At 37.9% G+C, this 21,272-nt stretch overlaps 1 pseudogene; it reads right to left on the bottom strand.

The window, feature by feature from the left end:
• Positions 1-18,332: 18,332 nt before the first annotated feature.
• On the bottom strand, positions 18,333-21,047 carry LOC149165551 (uncharacterized; annotated as a pseudogene).
• Positions 21,048-21,272: the final 225 nt, after the last annotated feature.

Genomic DNA, 21,272 nt, shown 5'->3' with positions numbered 1-21,272 from the left:
TTTCCTAGAGATGCCCTTGCTCTCTGGTTTTCCCTATGTGCTTTCCCTATGAGCTCCATCTTCTCATGAATGGTCTCAATGTATTGCCATTGATCAGTGATTGATTGGCCAATGTTAGCCCATAAAACTGTCTTAAGCTCAGCTATCACTTTGTCAAGTCTGAGCTCTTGCTCCAACTCCTTTATCTTCTCCTTAAGGGCCTTTATTTCCCTTCCTTTCTCTACTACAGTCTGCTTGGATTTGTCATATCTTTCATTGAGCTTAGCTAGACTCTCCCTGGCCTCATTTAGCTCTGCCATTTGGGCCTCTAACGCTTGAATTTCATTCTTGAGCTTTTGCATATCCAGTCTTGGAGCCTGCTCTGTGGTTGGTGCAGTTGCTGATGTAGATGGTGTTGTCTGTTCAGTAGGAGGAGCAGTAGTTTGAGGAGTTTCCTCACGGTTAATTATCTCTGGAGGAGGCTGAGATGTTTGGCCCCCTTCCTTATGTTGTAGGGCTGCTTGCAATGCTGCCTCTGATTCTCCCATTTTTTCTTGTGTCTGGATCAGCTGTTTGTATAATGCTACCAGCATAGCTGCTGCATCTTGGTCATGTCTCAGCTAGGCAACTTCTTCAGTTTGTGGGTGAATGGTTGCTGGGATCTTAATCATTTTCTTCAATGCTGCCATATCTGCATCCCTCAATTTCAACAGTGCTTGTACAGCCTTGATGTCCTTGGGATCATGCCCAAGTTCTATGATTATATCCTCTAAAGCTTTGATTCGGTTGTCCTTTGCTTGAGAGGATGCTCTCTCCAACTCAAGTTGGGCAGTCGTGTTGTTTAGGCTATTTTCCATCCTGTAGTTCACTAATGTTTTGTCTTCCAAGGAGGCATACAACATCTCACCCGTTTGCTTGTGCAATTCAATTTAATCCATCGGGTGGATGTCCTTGGCAAGGACCTCAAGGTTGGTCCTTAAGTAGTCTGCAGGTGACTGTGGCTGCAATGCGGTTGGCATAAAGTGGCTCATGATCATATTGCCCTCCTGGACATCATATGCAGACATTAATCTCTACTGGTTAGTGGGAGCCATCTTTAACAAATGATTGTACAACTTTATTCTTATTTGCTCATTCCTCTTTTTTATATCAATAAACTATTGTTTGATTCTTATTTCACCTCCCCTTTGCTAGCTTGAGGAGCTGACTTCTCCTCCCATTGTCCTTTCTTGTTCCTGCTGGAAGGAACTTGCCAAGGCTTTCATCCTTGGTGGGCCCATGCCCAAAGTTTTCCCTATAGGCATTTCTTCTTCTGAGAGGGGATTTAACCTTTGTCTTTTCTCCCCTTGAGTTGTGGAGATAGTGAGGGGAGTCTCCAGCTCTCTGTCCCTCTTTCTATTTATGCATTCTTTTTGTGGGGTTTGGAGGACTGAGGCCTCCACTGTTGTCTCATGTCTAGGAGGCAGAGTGTCCTGAGCCTGCTGTCCGGTGGACATTGGGGCATCTGATGTTTGTTCCTGCTGCTCTGATTGCTCTTTTTCTTGCTGCCCCTCTTGTTGTTGTCCCTCTTGCTGCATTTCTTGTTGTTGTACTGTTTCTTGCTGTTGTACCTCCTCATGAGGTGGTTGTTCTGGCTCCATCTCTTTCTCTTTGCCTTTGCCGGAAGCTTGATCAGTAGATTTGGCTGCTTGCTGATGCGCTGTAGATGATGAGGCAGCTGCTCCCACTTGAATGCCTCGAAGAGAAAATACCTGTGAACAAAGCTCTAAGTCAGCCAACTTTTGGAGATTTTTTATTGCTCTTTGACTTAGTTCTTCTTGTGTGGCAGCCTCCTCTAAGGTGCCTTTCCTCCAATTTATTTGATTTGCATATTTTTCTATGTGAGCCAACCTTATGTGGTCATAACTGGCCAGCCTATATTTGACCCTTCTTAAACTTATGAAATGATTGGGATCATATGGTTTCCAAAGGAAGCTGGTCTGCAAGCCAAGGGCTTCTAGCATTCTATCTGCCTCTTGCCAGCCTTCCTCGCTTTTATTGTAAATGAAGTGGCCTAGTTGGTTTTTGACTTTGAGCTGTGCTTTCTTGCCTTTGCCTGAAAAATGGAGTACATCAGCATTCCCAAATTGTGTGAAGTGCTCAAGGGCAAACAATCTCATAGGCACATATTTGGGTAATCTGTATGGGGGCAACTCACACCCATATATTCCGATAACTGTGTGGTTTCGGTAATAGTACCAATCCCAATTCTGTAAACCTTAGACAGCTGAAGAATCCTCTGCATCTCATCAGTTAGTCTAGGAGGAGGTGAGCTCAGAAGAAGAGACATGGCTGGGTCGATGAAAAGGTCTATAAACTCACAATAAGTGTATGGAGAACAAAATCTGCAGTGGAAAGCAAAGGACCAATAGACTACTGACCTTGGATTGCATTTTGCATCCACTCTCTTCACAGCAAAAGGAAATTTCTCATGTTGATAATATAAGATTAAGTGGTAGATATAGGAGGTGTATCTGAACACCCTTTCTCTTGACAAGTTCATCAACTGCTCAGGTATTTTATCGGATATGTAAGTGGCATAGTCATAACAGATTGGGGACTTGCCAGGGGAAAACATGGGCATCATCACCAGCACAGTTTCATCAACAAACTCAATTGAATTATAGCCCAATATGGGACTAATCATGTCTACAAGGTCTCTACCCAATTGGTTGAGGTATACATGAGAAATGGGAGGGTAGTGCACGGTGTCAGAGTTGATGTACAATTGATTCAGCTTGGTGACCTGAGCATCTATCAGCTTTGCTCCTTGCTTTATCAGATCTACCAGTGATAAAGGGACTAGTTTCTTATCAGTATTGAAGTGCAGCATCTCTCTGATGGCTTCAGGGGTGATATAAAAGACAACTGAGCCTGAAGGGTCAAGCACAGCCCTCTGAGGGGGATCATAGCAGTCAGCACATCAGTGGATTAGGTCAGGAAACTGGTTGACCTGAGGGAGCTTGAAGATAGGGAGGAAAGAGTCCCAAATGCCCAATACATCCATTCCACTCTCATGCTTAATCTTACATTCATTTAGCAATTGGATGTGGTACTTGCTATGCATTAGCATTTCCTCTGATATTTGATAATCCAAGTATGCTAATGGTTTCCGCTCCAATTCTCTTTGAGGGGCATTTAATGGAGCAATATTCAAGGCCACAGGTGCTGCTAGTGCATCCATGGTTAAGGAGTACTAATTTGTATTAGAACTGGTTACAGTGGGTAGGAGAAACTCATAGGGGTATCTTTGCAACAAAGAAGTGAATTATAAAGAACAGAGGGTATATTGGCAATGGCAACAATTGAAATAGTGCACAAGGCACTGCTAGAGCAAATGCTTGGCCTTAAAAACTCTCTTCACGGTGAATTATAGCAATTTGGGTTTTAAGTCCACGAATGCGCGGACAGATTGCATGTTTTGATGAAAACTTGGGTATACAGGGCTCTGCAGGTGAATTTCGATTCAACCCTTGGAAATGAAGGCTGGCCACCGGGGTTTGCTAGTGAATATTATCTTGCTCACTCTTTTAACTTTGTTTCAGACAATTATCGACACAACTGAGCGCAGGGTAGGTAAATTTGATAAATACCTGGCGAATTTGCTTGGCAAAGATTCGAAATGCAGGTGGGTTGAAGGTGCCAACGGTCTCTTGGTTGATTTCAGCAGGTTGGCGCCGGATGGGCGTGATTGGATGCAGAGCAGAAAAACAGTCTTTTTTTGCAAAAGTGACAGAAACGACGTTTTTGAGCAAAAATATGGATTTTGGGTCATTTGGCGCTTTTTTTGGATGACGTCAGCATGATGTCATCAGGTGGGGTCAAGGTCAGATGATGTAATCATGATGTCATTGGCTGGCGTGGCGGCCTATGAGTGGTCCGCGGGGGTGGTGAGGTGGCGAGCATGTTAGAGTGCTGGCGGACGGGGGCGCTGATGCGACAGTTAAGTGGCCTGACACGGGCATGACACATGAATGACGTGGGCCTGACGTGGTAGTGAAGTTGGCATGGCGGGTTCACACAAAACCAGAAGCAGTAAGCGGTATGATATCACACCGCTCTTTATACGGAAGCAGGACTGTCAGAGGGCGGCCCGATACAATTTGGGGTTGACGCATGGCAGAGGCCTGACGTCACCCTCTGACAAATTTCGGAAGCTAACTTATGGGCGTCGGACCTGTCCCGATATGCATGTGGACCATCCGATGAAAAGAGCCAGATCTGACGGTCGACGGATCGCCAAGTTGCCAGGACAATACGGAAGGGGGCGGGGAATAAAATATTATTTTCTTTGGAAGACGCGCCCGGCGGGGACTTTAGAATTTTGGCGAATTTGTATGGTTTTCAATGTATTTTTAATGCAAATATGTATTGCGCCAATACTTTGGGTAGAACGAGAAAGTGGGTTTTTTATGCATTTTTGCAAATAAAGCGGGTTAGCGGTGAAAATGGGTTTTTTACAAGGTTCTTTTGCAAGTGAAGGGTTAAATGGTTTAAATGACTTCTGAAGGGGAAAGAGGGGTAGGGTTTGGGTTCTTAAACTGACCAGATGCCACTTTAATCCCTGACTGTGCACATATGGCTATAATGCCAAAGGGGAAGGGATATTTCATAGAATTCTTGGGGTTTGGGGAACATAGGGGATTTAGATAATAAGAAGTTAGGGGTTAATATGAAGGGGGGAAGGGGGTGAGAGGGTGAAACACTAAGTTTATATGAAAACAACTTAGTTTAGAGAGTAGATCAAAATAAAAAGAATTTTAGACAAGAAATGTGGCTCTTAAAGAACCAAGAACCAACATAAGACCTTGAATTCTTTCATGAAGGCAACTGGTGTGGGGATGTTAGTAATGAATGTGGAAAGGGGAGATTAGGAAGTTAGACATGCTCCTTTGTTTTGCTGCAAAATGATAGAGAAGAGGACCTTCTCTATTCACTGATGTTCCCTTATAAAAGGTTACCAAACACTCAATTGAAAGGAATGATATTTCTGCAACCCCATCTGCCTACCCATCTACTTTCCTAGCATTTTTTGTTTCTTCATGGAGGGTGCACTTAGGCTTGCAAACGCTTATGTGTCTTTTTTCTTTTCTTTTGGCTTTTTCTTTTGATTTTCTATCTAGAACTACCCTTATTGCTTCCAAGGTCCCAGATTAAGAAGTTGGGAACCTTAATTCTCTACCTAACTAGTGGTCTTCCAAGATTAAACAGTTTGGACAGACTTCTTTCTCTATTCTACAACAGAAAATTGAAATATGGCATGAACCAGATTAGCCTGTTGGACCATCCATCCAAAATTGAGTCAACATCAAGCTTATGTACACACCTTGTCTTCTCATGGAAATATGGGATCTTTGAATCACCAAAACAGAGCATATTTGGAACTTTTATCTACCAATCATGAAATATGAAACCTATTGGTATAGGTAGCTAACACTCAACAATTGTAGTTTTGTTGTCTTCACTCTCTCCATGCCTTGATAGGCTATCCTGAGGGTTCGCCATGCTTCATTTGTTGTCTTAGCTACTGCTAACCTTGGAAACACACTCTGGTCTACTGCTAGATACAACAACACACGGGCTTTTGAATCTTTCTTCCTATTGCTCCTCAGCAGATCTCTCTCTCCCTGAGTTAATGCATTGAACTCATTTTCATCTACTGGTTCTTGAAAACCATATTCAACTATTTTCCATAATTCTTGAGAGGCAAACAGGGCTCTCATAGTTATTGCCCAATAGTCATAGTTTTCCCATTGAACTATGGGAGTTGGGTATTAAACATACCCATGCTAGTGCTTGTGCTAGCCATTCCTTGACTGTGAATTTAAAATACTGACTGTCTCTTCAGCAGTAACAAAAAGAAAACTTTGAAGAATACATGAATCTTTTGTTGACTGTGTCTTCACTCTGCTGGAGAAGATTTATTGCTGCAACAAAAGAATCCTCCTTTCAGCTTCTTGAACACTTTCAAAGAGCCTAAGCCTACTCTGATACCACTTTTGGGGATTTTTCTGATAAAATCCCAAAAACAAACAATTCAAGCACACAGAGGCAATGCTCTGTTTCCTTTACTCTAGGATCTTTTTGCACAGGAAGGCTTTAAATTTTTTTTACTGAGAACAGAGTATTACACCACCACAAAAAGATTTCTGTTCATTAAGACAAAATGAGAAATACATATTCATCCTCTTTGCTGAGAGGGATTCACCAAAAAAAAATATTCAACAAAACTCTATCTCTGCGTGAGAATTTACTGTGCTGGGTAAAATTCTCATTTACATTCACTCCTGTGAAAAAATTTTACTTACTGGTGTAAAAATCTTCTTTTACATACTGCTGTAAAAGAAATTTACATATGCAATTTCAAAACTCATACACCCCGCACTACTGTGCATATATCCTCTTTTAAGAATCAACAATGCAATAAAAATTTCATGTTGTTCCTTCATTTTACGATGGCCAACAAAACATTACAGCCCTCCCCTATTCTCTTTCTTTTCTACACACTGCTGTGTGTTTCATTACAGATTCAATGAACAAACCCCACGAGCATATATTTTATGGCTCCTTACCAAAAAAACTTAATACAAAAAAATTCTATACTACCGTGGGTTTTTACAATACATATTGTCAACGCATTAAAAAAACTTACATATTGTACATATGTCATACCAAAAATTACGTAACGTGCATATGTGCCCATACCTCCGATACATAAAAACATTAAAATTTAAAACACTTACCAATACTCCTACGGGCATATTTAATTCATTAAATTATTTTACCAGTGGTCAACGAAACTTTGAATTTTACTCCACGCAAAAACTTTAATGTTGGTTGGTATGTAGCTTTACACAATCAACGGACGAGAATGCTGGAGACAATCGAACAGCGGACAGAGATATCGGGAGGCATTTTGCTATAGAACTTTAGCCTCCGAAATGTTGCGTAGACTAACATATGGGGAGAGACGTGTGCCCAAATTTTATTGCATCGGGCTCCAGAGTACGGAAACAACTTTACGCTCGAAGGCGGTCCGAAATTGAAAGGCGGTTTTACTGGGGGGTTTGGGCGTTGGTACGGCTGCGTTGAAATTACATATTCAACAGTAGGAGTGGCAGTCGTGATAATGACTGGAGCAGGAGGAGCGGAACACTAGATAATGACAGGAGGAGAAACAGGAGTAGCAATAGTGTGGATGGCACGATCATTAGTTCCAATCAACCTAGTAGTGTGGATGGTACGATCATTGGTTCCAATCGACATAATGATGATATTGACGTCAGCAGCAGGAGAAGACGAACAGCCAGAATGAGTGTTCCTGCAACTGTTACACAGCGGAGTTACATCATAAGTGACAATCCAACACTAGAAGTGATACGAAGTCGGCAAAGAAGGCAAGAATTGTTTTTCATTACTTTGGCACGAGCTCAACATTTGATGATGATACCCGATGATTAGCCCATCCAACCTGCGGATAGAGACGCCTTACAGCAGTTTCCCCACGTAGTCATTTCTGAAGAACATATCAATAATAACGATGATAATTCAAAGTGCTCAATTTGCCTGGAGAAATACCATGTGGGGGAGGAGGCACACTTAATGGAATGCGGGCACATGTACCACAAGACCTGCATATTTGAATGGCTGGAAAACCAGTACACCTGTCCGCTCTGCCGATTTGAAATGCCTTACACGGCATAATGTCTTAGATTTTATTTCTTCGCTATTTAGTTGGTTGTGATTTCATTAAATAAATACTGCAATGTGAGGTTGTGATTTGATTAAAGTAAGTACTGCACTGTCATCGTTGTGACCTCATTAAATAAATATTGTAGTGTCATATTCAAACCTCATCACGTGTCATACTGATTGGTGAAAATATTGGTTATGAAAGATTCCTCATTTCCCGTTGTCTTTAGGCTTTGCTGAGACAATTGAACTCCTTCCGTTTGATGAAGGTCTGGTTTGCTTTTTTCTGTATAATTTCATTATGTATGTTTTAGTACATGAATATTCTGAGTTTGAATATTTAACATACTGCTTATGATCATTGATCATTTATCAAATTCAATGTGTTTTGTTGCTTTGAAAATTAAAAATATATTGCAAAATATTTTAGTTTCGTTTATTGATAGTTACACATGTATTATTTTTTTTGGATTTTTTTTATGGGTTTTAATTTTTTAGAATATTTTTATTTAAAGTTGATAGATGTATTGGTTATTTTGGTGGAAAATGTGAAAAATTGTTAGATGTATTGGTTATTTTTGGTAAAACTGTAAAATTTCTTTTTCAGAAACATGGAACGTAGAATGATTGATAGATGTATTGGATGTTTTGGTGGAAAATGTGAAGTTGTTAGATGTAGTGGTCATTTTGGTAAAACTGTAAAATTTCTTCCTAAGAAAAATGGAAAGTTGAATAATTGATAGATGTATTGGTCATTTTGGTAAAACTCTAAAATTTGTTGCTAAGAAAAATGGAAAGTAGAATAATTGGTAGATGTATTGGTTATTTTGGCAAAAAATGTGAAATTGTTAGATGTTGGTTATTTTTGTAAAACTGTAAAATTTCTTCCTAAGAAATATGGAAAGTAGAAGCCTTGCTCAGTTTGATCCTTAGGCTCAAGCCTACATTATGTAACAAATCATTGGATGTATAGAAGATAGATAACTAGTGAGTTTGAGCCTTAGGTTCAAGCCTACATAATGTAACAAAACATTTGATGTAGACAAGATGGCTATCGAGTCCACAAACAAGTGGACTTAAATCCTTAGAAATTAAACCATTTTCTTCTTTTAAAATATTTAGTTTGAACCTTGGGCTCAGGTGTACATCATGTAACAAATCATTAGCTACATCATGTAACAAATCATTAGTTGTGTACAAGATCCTTAACAAATGGACAAGCAAGGGGGCTTAAATCCTTAGAGATTTGACCATTTTCTTCTTTCAAAAGATTGGACTTAATGTGTAACCAAATTCTACCAAGGTATCTCTAGTGTTTCTTTGTTGTTATTTCCGTACCTCTAAGGTTGTCTTACTTTTTCTTCCTCCCTAATCCATTTTTTTCCTTTAACCCCTCCTGGCTAGTATTATTTTTTTCCACACCCATTTAGATTGCTAATTGGCCATTATTATTTTTTCTTTTTTTCTAATTACTCATTTCAAAATTTTCTCCCTAATCAACCATTATTATTTTTTCTCTTTCCTCTAATCAATTATTATTGTTTTTTCTCTTTCCTAGAGCTCCCTTGTTTTGATTATAATGTCTCCCTTCCACCTTACTTTTTTCAACGCCTTACTATTTTTTATTTAGTGCAATTTATTTTATTTATTATTTGTTTTATGGAAAATTACATTTTTTTTTTACAAAATTTTAGTATTTTAAATTTTAGCTTTTAAAACTAAATTTATATTATTATCTTTTTATATTTATTCTTTTTTTGGTGTGTCTTTAAATTTTATTAGTTTATGGGATGGCATCACAATCACATGGGATGGCATCTAATCTTATTCACATGAGCCCTTGACAAGGTTAGATTTTTCCCCACATAATTTATAATCTGTAACATTACACCATGGAGTAACTTAAAAAAACACCCTATCAACATCTATTCTACATCAATGATCTTTATTTAACCATTATTATTATTATTATTATTTATTTTATTAATTCTTATTAATTCTTTTTAACAATTATTATATTTTGTTTTAATAAAATTTTCCATACTAAACAAAAATTATTAGATAAACAGGTTATCCCATAAATTTTATATGGATATTAACCATATTAACCCTAAATAAATATATGAAGGGACAAAAGAGATCGAATCTCTAGAGGTGCAAACCTCATTTTTTAGTAAAAAACTTGAGGAAAGGTTTTCACTTCGAGATTTAATATGGATCTAGGTTGGTTTCAGTTGTGAGCGGTCATACAAAATTTGTTGAACATTTAATTATTTTGATCATTTTAAATATGGGTTGAACATTTAATTATTTTGATCATTTTAAATATGGGGTTCAGGCCCATTAAAAAAACAACAAAAGTACTAAAAGGAGTTAAGAACCAATAGGTCCATAAAATACTTAAGAAAACACGTAAGATCAAAAATATAAACTCTAATGAAGAATAAACCAACAAAAAATACACATAAATAAACAAACAAAATAAATCCCAAAAGGAAACCTAAAAAAACTAGGAGGAGAAGACAAGGACCCAACTTCTACTAATAATCCATCCAGCCATTGTCTATTCAAACTAGATTTCTAGGGCCTCTTTCAATTTATGATGATGGAAATGACTAACCCTACCAACTAATTTTGGCTCCTCAATGTAGAATTGATGCTTAGATTTATCTTCATTCTCTTCTAAAGCAGAGGAGTTGATGCTTAGATTTATCTTCATGCTCTTCTAAAGCAGAGGAGTGGGTTCTGCCATGCTTGATGTCCTTGAAACACTCGTGAATCCTTTGATTAATCGACCAGTCTCACCAATGTAGGGAGTCCCATAAGATCATGGGAGAACATAAACACCCTTCATGTTCGTGGGGTCCATTGCGCCTTTTACATATATAAAGGAGCCCTAGATGGTATTTAAAGGCTTAAAGGTTGAAACTACCTTATGTTTCCTCATGATCTTCACAATCTTCGTAATGGTCCCTTGGATAAAAGGAAGAAGCTAGAATTCATAAATTTTTATGTGCTTAGACTAACATCAATGCACATTATTAATCTAATTATTTTGAAAAAATTTACATCATATATCTAGTTGCATCAAATCATAAATCAACATCTACACTGAAAACAATGCATCTAGTGAAAACAATCAAACAAGATGAGTAATAAACATATACACTAAAATCAATGCATCTAGTGCAAGAGACCAAACATGATTAGAAATTAATATCTACATTGAAACCAACACACCTCGTGCAAGTAATCACATAGGAGTAGAAATCAACATCCACACTGCAAACAATACATCTAGTGCAAGTTATTATCACTCCATAATTTCCCTAAGCTGAGGATACCATATGCTTTTCATATAAGTTCATCCTTCAAATGAATCGATCCTAGTAAGTTTAATGAGCGTTAGGAACAAGTAACTCGGTCTCTTCATGGTGACAAGCCTTGTGCCGTTTAAGTTTTACGAGTCCAACTGAGGGGTGATTGGATGTATTTTTTATGTTTAGAGAGTTTGAAAAAGAGGTGAAAAATAAAAATCAGGGGGTCCATTTTTGTTATATGTTGGTTATTTTGGTAAAACTGTAAAATTTCTCCCTAAGAAAAATGGAAAGTAGAAGCCTTGCTGAGTTTGAGCCTTAGGCTCAAGCCTACATTATGTAACAAATCATTGGATGTCAACAAAATGGATAACGAGTGAGCTCGAGCCTTAGGCTCAAGCCTAAATAATGTAACAAATCATTGGATGTAGACAGGATGGCTATCGAGTGGACAAACAAGTGGACTTAAACCTTTAGAGATTAAACCATTTTCTTCTTTTAAAATACTAAGTTTGAACCTTAGGCTCAAGTCTACATCATGTAAAAAATCATTAGCTGTCTACAATATCCCTAACAAATGGACAAACAAGGGGGTTTAAATCCTTAGAGATTGGACCATTTTCTTCTTTCAAAAGATTGTACAGAATATGTAATGAGATTGGACCATTTTCTTCTTTTGAAAGATTCGACGGAATCTGTAAGGAGATTGGACCACAAAATGTGTAGTGTTTCTTTATTGTTATTTCCTTACCTCTAAGGTTGTCTTACTTTTTCTTCCTCCCCAATCCATCGTCATTAATTTTTTTCGTTTTACCCCTACTCGGCTAGTATTATTTTTTGCCACACCCATTTAGATTTCTAATTGGACATTATTATTTTTTCTCCCTAATCAATCATTATTATTTTTTCTCTTTCCTCGGGCTCCCTTGTTTTGATTATAATCTTCCCCTTCACCTTACTTTTTTTAACACCTTACTATTTTCTATTTAGTGTAGTTTATTTTGTTTATTAATTATTTCGTCAAAAATTACATTTTTTTTTACAAAATTTTAATATTTTAAATTTTAGATTTTAAATCTAAATTTAGATTATTAGCTTTTTATATTTATTCTTTTTTTTGGTGTCTCTATTCAAATTTTATTCGTTCATGGGATGGCATCAAAATGAGATGGGGATGGCATTCGGTCCTATCCACACGAGCCACTAACAAAGTTGGATTTTTTCCCACATAATTTAGAATCGTTAACATTACACCATGGAGTAAATTAAAAAAAACACCCTATCAACATTGATTCTACATATATGAGTTGTATTTAACCATTATTATTATTATTATTATTATTATTTATTTTATTAATTCTTATTAATTCTTTTTAATGATTATTATATTTTGTTTTAATGAAATTTTCCATAATAAACCAAAATGATTAGATTAGGCTAAACAAGTTATCCTATTAATTTTATAAGGACTTAATTACGCCGTAAGGCGTTCTCTCTGAGAAAGACCTCCCTAAAATGTGACGTGTGCAATTCTGAGCCATTGATTATGTGTGTTACATGATTAGAGTGTTTTCTGCAGTTCGTTTAATCTATTTTTTTCATAGAAAAATAGTTTTTTTCCATGGTAATGGGCCATGAAAAGCCAAGACTGGCTTGCTGGCGATGAGACTCTTCGGATAGACTGCCTGCTGGCGATAAGACTCTTCATATCTTTCTTCCTTGCATACGTAGCAGCCTTGTGCTGTTACATCAATAGCAACCCTGGCCCGCCGTTTTCCAGGCTCGTCGAGATCATCCATGGTATCACGGTATCATGCACTGCAACGTTCGATTATCATTCGGAGCCTCTCTCCGCCCCAAAAGAAACTCCGAGATGGCGTCCCCTTCTTCCCAATCGAATGCCACCGTTTGCCCCCCAGTTACAGTAAAGCATACGAAGCTTTTCATCAATGGAGAGTTTGTAGATTCAGTTTCAGGTATCTAATTTCTTGATCCATTGCACAGTATTTTAAAGTCAAATCAAGATTTGTGTTTAGATCTTTAGGGCTGATTTATTTGTATCGTTGCAGGGAAAAAGTTCGAGACTTTGGATCCTCGAACAGGGAAAGTGATAGCGAGCGTATGAGAGGCCAGGCAAGAAGATGTGGATTTGGCTGTAAAAGCCGCTCGCAGCGATTGGCTCTTTGAGACGCTGGTCTACATGGTGGCAGGCGTTATAGGCTTCCTGTGACTGCGTCTTGGCTCTCTCGCAATTATTTTCACTTTGAAAATCTTCTGGAGATGTTTATAAATGGAGATACATCCATAATTCAGTTGCAATATTACACGCTGCCCATACGCAATTTGATTAAATAAATAGTTTTAATAGATCGTTTCCACACCAGTCCCTGTTCGGTGGATGCATTATTTTCCTTTTTATCAAACCATCCAACTCCATTTCGCGATATTGCCAAAAACAACATTTTTTGAATGCGCTTTGTCATATTTTCCCTTATAACAGAAAAATAGAGATGGTATATTATACATCACTTTAGAATTTGCTAATTAATAGATGTCACAAATATTCTTCCTTTTAGTGAGCTCTGAATCTCTTCCATGAATGAAATTGTTAAATACAAATTCAATTCCCTTATAACAGAAAAATACATTTTTTGAATGCGCTTTGTCATATTTTCCCTTATAACAGAAAAATGATCTCGAAATTCACTGTCTGGAGATGTCTGCGTTTTCTCATAATTATGACCAGAATATCTGTTAACAAAGTCCCAGAACTTTAGTGGAATTTCCTCTTCCAACTAGATTTTAATCTCTTATAATTCTTCATCTTTGCACAATTCTTCAAATGCCTCTAAAATTTTTAGTTCATCTCAACTCTGCTCCATCCAGGAATACCAAAGTACACTAGCCAGTAATTAAAATTGTTAGTTAGAAAATCAAAGCGCAGCTCCAACACTCTTTCAACTTGGGTGGGCACAACATTCTTCACAGTGTTTTTGCATACAAGTCTATTTACTCTTGATCTCCCATACTTGTCATCTTAAAGAGGGCTTATCCATTGATTTTTTTTTTTTAAGCCAATCCCACTGACCTCTTCCAGGAGACCAGAGGCTAAAATAGCCTCCACTGTTGTCTTTCTCTGATTTTAGAGATTTAAGAAACTTCTGAAGTGCCTTGAATGAAACCAACCTGACTTCGTATGCAGAATCAGATAAGCATCTTTTCAGTCTTCTGAGGAACCTTTCAGAATGTTTACACTTGTTGGATGAATCCAGCATTGATAGCTGCATATCAAAACCTATTCTTGAGCCTTCTATATACTGCTTTGGATGTATTGGTAACAGTGCACTAAAATAGAAAACAACTGCTTACTGACACAGGTCTGTTCTTGTGGGATCAAAAACCTCTGTTTTGCAGCCCACATAAGTATCTAGACATTCAGAACTAAAATATATCAACATATTTTGGATAGTGCTGACACGAATGCTTGAACGACATATTTCTTCTATCTAAAGTAAGTTCTCTAAGACCTCCAAATATACACTAGTGAACATGGAGTAGAACACATTTCAACACTACCCAACCATAATCAACTTTGAAGCATGAAAAGCAATGCACTGACAATTTGATATTTCTCAGCCACATCCAGTATAATAATGCTGTTTGTACTTAGAAGAAAATCCATTTGCAAAAGTATTCCATGAATGGCATTGAAGGAAACAAAACCCCCTACATGATGGTTTTACATTTTCAAATCTTGCAAGACTCTTTGTGACAGAACTCACTAGCTCATTGTTCCAGGTCCAAATCTAAGAGGTAAAAATAAGCTACAACATCTGGTTCCAACTGGGGACAACACTTTGCACGCAAAGTGCTAAGAACTGCGGATTAGCAGCCTCTGTTTGGGCATGGTGTCATAAAACTGGAATTTCTCTCCATTAACTTTAAAACTTTAAAATATAAAAATCTCCTTGAAACTTGTTTTCTCTGGACATTTGATCTTTATTCACCAACTGAAACAAAAACTTCTGCAAGTTAAATGAAATGAAATGCTCAGTGGAAGTGATTATTTATGTACAAATCTCTACCTATTTACAAAACTGATTTTGCTAATATATAATCAATTTTCGAATAATACCACTCAAACATTTGAGTATTGGATCTCATACCACTTTGTAGTTGGACTTCGAAAGTAAGAACATGCATAACGAAATAAATCTCTTGAGGCAGGAAATTCAATACACATCCCCATATTGATGTTAGCTATGACCTGTAGAAAACTGCCATAGAATCTTGAAAATGATGAGAAAAAATATCACCATAATTATCAAATAAAAATTGTTGTATAAGAGCAAATTTTTGTGGTAGCAGAATGTTCTAAACAATTCCAAGATGTTCTAATTCTTCAACAAATTGCTGATGTGTGTTTCACGTATATGCTTTTCTTAGGGCACTAACAGTATGTCTTCTAATAAGGATGTTCATCCACTTTATCAATAGATTCTTCACCCTTGGGCATTTTCAAATGGCAACTCCAAGCTTCTCCCTGAGACAACATGCATTTTATCAGCAAATTCATAAATTTCGCTACATACCTTTGGCTCTGGAACAGTTGAATTTTCTCCAATGCACTACTGAGCATTTTCTTGGTCAGCGTCCTTTCCATTTATACTGATGACAACCTTCTTCTCTTTACAAAATGTCTGTCCAAAACTGTCTTCTTGTTGGTTTTCTTATTGGATTTTGCTGTGAATGAATTTGCATGGGGACTAATATCCAACAATTTATCACAATTATAGGAATCATGAACAAGAACATGTTTAAAGTTTACAAAATAAGATTTATGAGGATTTATTTGCCGCTGGATTCTTTCTTTCCTCATCCCTTTCCACAGGTCTGGAATTTGATTATTTTCAAGAACCTCTTCTCCATTTCCAAGAGAACTCGACATGATGCCTTCTTTCAAGGTGACTGTCAATAAGACTTCTTTACATCTTTCAGAGAATTTTGGAAAGATTCTTTCACATAAAACTTTTCAATTTTTCCTGGAAAATATTGCTGGTCAATTTCTCTTGAGAATGAATGGCTGAATACTACTTTAGGATCACGAGGGCTTTCCGGAGCTGCTTCAAAATTTTCACATGCAACTTCATCCTTAATTTCTTGAGAAGTATTTTCATCATTTTCAACAATGTTCTCCTCACTTTCAGCCAAACAATTTCTTTTGCAATCAGATTTGTCACCACTAACTTTATTATCAGCTCTATAACCACAATCTTGTTGGCACGAAAAATACTCACAACAATCTTCAAAAAGAAATTTTGATAGATACAGAGTTTTGCAAAAAGAATTAAATGCTGCATGAAAATCCCCTGAAGAGGTAACGCTAGATTGAGGCAAGGCTCTGTACCAAACACTAGCATCTTCATCTAACGAATAGAAAACTAGTTTCATTAATGTATTTTCATGTTTAATCCCCTCTTGGTCCATACATATATGAAACTCCCTAATGTGCTGAGATGGATTTTCATATTCATTTGCTTTGAATCTTGGAAGAAAGGAATTTCATTCATGAAATGAAGGCACATGATTTGGGGATTTGGGAAGTTGGATATGGCATAGAAATCTAATGCAGAAAACTTATGGGCTAAGAATGCAGGGATAACCATTAGCACCAAAAAATGTTGTACCTGTTCCCCAACAATGACACCAAAAAATGTTGTACCAAATCTATAAACCCAAGGAAACTGACACCAAAAATGAGACCAAAAAATGTTCCTGAGACATTTTGAGATTGGATAAAAAGATTAAACATTTTGAGATTGGATAAAAAGATTGAAATTAATGGCCGGAAGCATAGACCATGAAAGCTTGTAACCCAAAGTTCTAATTTTGAAACCCTAACCTTCTAATAGAGAATGGCCAGAGACTATGAGAGTTGCCCTGATGTAAAGCAGAAAATGAAGGAGATAGAAATTAAGAATATGTGCTACAACTTTGTAGAAAGAATGATGGATGATGAAGAAGAAAATGAATGTATTCCCCGCTGTGGAGCGCTTTATTAAAGGCTTCCATATTAATTTTGAATGATTACAACTAAATTTTAATGAGTACAACGAAGTAAATTCATTAAAAACATAAACTAAAGCACCAACTGCATCTTACACTGTCCAAAAAGAGAATCATATATAAATGCTAAGACACATGAAAAAAACAATCACTATAACACCAATAATAGAATCAAAGTGACAATTGAAAAAATGACAGTTGAAAAAAACAATCACTGTAACACCAATTATAGAATAAACTACATATATTATTAGATCTTAAAAAAAATCTGAGCCTTTTTCCCAATTTTATTCTTGCTCCTAGCCCAAACTTCATAAATATTTACGCCGTAAGGCGTTCCCTCTGAGAAAGACCTCCCTAAAATGTGACGTGTGCGATCCTGAGCCATTGATTATGTGTGTTAGATGATTGGAGTGTTTTCTGCCGTTCGTTTAATCTATTTTTTCCATAGAAAAATAGTTTTTTTCCATGGTAATGGGCCATGAAAAGCCAGGACTGGCCTGTTGGCGATGAGACTCTTCGCAGAGACTGCCTGCTGGCGATGAGACTCTTCGCAGAGACTGCCTGCTGGCGATGAGACTCTTCATGTCATTCTTCCCTGCATACGTAGCAGCCTTGTGCTGTTACATCAATACAACCCTGGCCCGCCGTTTTCCAGGCTCGTCCAGATCATCCACGGTATCACGGTATCACGCACTACAACGTTCGATTATCATTCGGAGCCTCTCTCTGCCCCAAAAGAAACTCCGAGATGGCGTCCCTTTCTTCCCAATCAAATGCCACCGTTTGCCCCCCAGTTACAGTAAAGCATACGAAGCTTTTCATCAATGGAGAGTTTGTAGATTCAGTTTCAGGTATTTAATTTCTTGATCCATTGCACAGTATTTTAAAGTCAAATCAAGATTTGTGTTTAGATCTTTAGGGCTGATTTATTTGTATCGTTGCAGGGAAAAAGTTCGAGACTTTGGATCCTCGAACAGGGAAAGTGATAGCGAGCGTATCAGAGGCCAGGCAAGAAGATGTGGATTTGGCTGTAAAAGCCGCTCGCGCAGCATTTGATCACGGGCCATGGCCTCGCATGTCTGGCTATGTAATAATTGTTATTAAGACTCTTCATCTTTTGCTGCATTATGTTGTTTTCTTGTTTTTTTCTCTTTTCCCTTTCTTTATCAATATTGTTCATCTTCTGCTATATTTATATTATGTTGTTTTCTGGTTTCTTTTCTGAGTTTTTTCTCTTTATTCTTTTAACGGATTAGCTTGCTGCCGGTTCAGGAAAGAGGGTGCATTCTTCACAAGTTCGCGGATCCACTCTATGGCCTCATCCACTCTACCGGCCATCACAAGACCTGATATGAGGGTGTTGTAGTTTACTGTATTCATCTTGCATCCTCTAGCACGCATCTCATCAAGAAGCTTGAAAGCATCATCCATCCTTCCAGCCTTTCCAAGAGCATCAAAGAAGGCGTTGTAAGTGTAAACATTTGGATTACAACCTGACTTCTTCATCTGTTTGAAAAGATCCCAGGCAATACGCATATGGTCAGCTTTACATAACCAATCAATAAGAGTATTGTAAGCAATAGTGTCAAGAGCAATTCCTCGATCTTTTGATTCTTCAAATACTTTGTGAGCGTCAAACACTCTTCCTGCTTTGCATAGGGATTTGATGAGAGAGTGTACCACATATATGTATTGACTACCACCCTTAGCCAACATTTCTTCATAGGTCAAGATTGCCTCATCCAACCTGCCCACTCTGCCCAGGCCATCAATTAGGGCTGCACAAGCAACATCATCGGGAAGCAGTCCCATCACATCATAGAACTCCTTGAACACTCTCAAAGCATAATCCATTTGCCCAACTTTTGCAAGCCCTGGCAAAACAGTACCCATAGTTACAAGGTTTGGACAAAATTTGTTTTTCATATCTTCAAAGAGCTGGCAAGCTTCATCAATTCTATTTGTTTTTATGAAACCATCAATTAGTATGTTGTAAGTTATCTCATCAGGGTAACACCCATTTTCTGTCATCTCTTGCATTATCTTGAAAGCTATATCTACCTCTTTATTCTTACAGAGACCATTCAACATTGAATTGTGTGTAATAACATTTGGTGGGCATCCCTTTTCCCTCATTCGTTGAAATAACTCTATTGCTTCCTTAACCTTGCCATCTTTGCCAAGCCCATCTACCAGAATATTATATGTTATAACAGTGGGGGGAAGATTCATCTGCTGCATTTTGTGAAACATCTCCCATGCCTCGTCTATTCTGTCTTCCTTGTAAAGAATATCAATCAAAGTATTGTTAGTGACAGTGTCTGGTTCACACCCACTTTCTATCATCTTCAAGGTCATCCCAATAGCTTCATCCACTTTTCCTGCCTTGGCATAGCAGCATATCATGATATTATACGTGATTACATCAGGGGATAGACCTGTCCGTTTCATTTCTTCAAAAAGTTCATTCACTTCTTTAATCCTTCCTACCCTCCCGAGGCTATCTATACAAACATTGAAGGAAACAACATTTGGAGAAATTCCATTTTTCTTCATCTGCAGAAACACGTCATATGATTCATCAGCCTCACCATTCTTTCCATGATAATTGATGAATAAGCTGTAGGTTAAAGATGTTGGATCACACCCTCTATTGTGCATAACCTGAAAAAACTTCTGTGCATCCTCCAACCTGTTATTCTTAAGAAGACCTCCAATCAACGAATTGTAAGTATACAGATTGGGAGAACTCCCTCTCTCCACCATTTCATCCAACACTGCAAGTGCCTCATCAATTTTTCCACCTCTGCATAGGGCGTTGATAATAGTATTAAAGGTAACTACAGTTGGAGCACATCCATCAGCTATCATCTCCTTCCAAAGCTCCCATGCAGCATCGACAAGGCCACAATCCCCATATTTATCTATCAAAGTATTGTATGTGATAGAATCAGGATTACATTTGTTGCTTCTCATCTCTTTCAGTAATGCTGTCGCCTCATCCAATCTACCTGCATTACAGAGAGCATCCATTAATGTGGTGAACAACACAACATCCGGTTTGCAGCCCTCCTCCTTCATTTGTCTCCACAGGCCCCATGCTTCATCGACCTTGCCAGCTCTCCTGTGTATTTTTATGCAGAGTGTGAAGGTGTACACATTGGGTCTCAAGCCAAATTTTCGCATTTCAGCCAGAAGTCCCATCACCTGTCCTGTATCTCCCATTTCTCCACAGGCACCCATTAGTACAGAATAACATTTTAGGCTTGGCAACAATCCTTACGAAATCATCTTCCTGTACACCACCACGACTTATTTCCGGAACCCTGATTTGATTAGTAATCCTATAAGACCATTGTAAGCAAAGTCACTGAGCATAAGCCCAGATTTCTTCATCTTTTCCAGGGCTGAAGGAATTTCCTCCAAACCACCTGCTATTCCGAGGTTGCAGACAATTATTAAATAGGTCTGGGAATTAAGTCTACAGTGTTGCTTTTGCATCAAATCTAAAACGCGTGCCATCTCCTTCACCATGCGGGCTCTTTCGAAGATTTCTAGCATGGTATTGTAGGAATATGTGGTGTGCCTAAATTGTTCTTGTCTGGCAGCCGAGAAGAAAAAACCCAATGCCTGCTTTGGATCAGAATATGATTTAAGGACTTGTATTACATGGTCGGAAGTTAACCCACTGGCAGTACCTGCCTGATGTATTGGCGGGCAAGTCGTGTTAATTTTGGGATTTGGATGCGCGTTAATTGCCAGTACAGTTTGTACGCAAGAGACCTTCATTGAACACAAATTAAAAGATAATGCCCCACTTGTTTTTCTTCCTCTTTTGGACCGAAAGTGCCCCACTGTAGCAGACCCTTCTCCTACTCCTGCTCTGTATGTACAACTACAGACTAATTCCACTTCTCTTCCATTGGAAATTCCTATTAAACATGTCTCCATTACTCCTACCGCGGATAACTAAATTACAGCAATTCAAAGGGGCCCAAGGGTTTACTGTCTGAAATGCAAATAGATTTTCACAGAATGATAAAAACATCAGACACAATCAGACTAACCCGTTAAAAGTATGAGTACAAGGCATGAAATTCAGAGGCAGAGGAGATTGAATTCAACACAGTAACACTTTACAACAATGAACTAACAATATTCATGATGAAAATAGCA

Source organism: Pinus tabuliformis, chromosome 5_1, assembly GCF_031772625.1.
Source record: "Pinus tabuliformis cultivar Carrire ecotype Pingquan chromosome 5_1, CPIR1, whole genome shotgun sequence".
Lineage (NCBI taxonomy): Eukaryota > Viridiplantae > Streptophyta > Pinopsida > Pinales > Pinaceae > Pinus > Pinus tabuliformis.
Note: the sequence above shows the minus strand (reverse complement) of the source record. Positions and strands in the feature narration are given on the sequence as shown.